A 437-nucleotide genomic window follows, 5' to 3' on the forward strand; every position below is an offset into this window, starting at 1 on the left:
AAGTTCTCACTCACAGTGAGTGCTGTGCTGGGTCTAGATGGGCAGGGGAAGTCCTGAGAGTGCAGGAAAGGCCTCTCTCATGTGGCAGGCCTGGGCTTGGACCAGTGGGTGCAAGACAAAGCGGAAGCTCTCCCACACACTTGCAGGGCCTGGGGTTGGTCAGATATGCAGCAGGCCCAAGCTTTGTTTTTTTCTAAAGAGGTATAATTTAAGCATTCTTTGAATTCTCCCAACCTGTTCCTTTCCCTGAGGATCAGGTCCCTGCTCTTTACTTTCTCCACTAAACCGGTTTCCAGAATTGCAACTTCTCGAGGAATTTTGGGTGTGGTGGGTCTGGAGGGAAGGAAGCCTGAAATGACCCAGGAAAAGCTGATCCAGGTTGCTGATGGGAACAAGGACTGATTCCAGAATATTGCTGTCTGTTCTCTTTATTTGGA

This window comes from Octodon degus, unplaced genomic scaffold, assembly GCF_000260255.1.
Source record: "Octodon degus isolate 3935 unplaced genomic scaffold, OctDeg1.0 scaffold00057, whole genome shotgun sequence".
NCBI classification, from domain to species: domain Eukaryota; kingdom Metazoa; phylum Chordata; class Mammalia; order Rodentia; family Octodontidae; genus Octodon; species Octodon degus.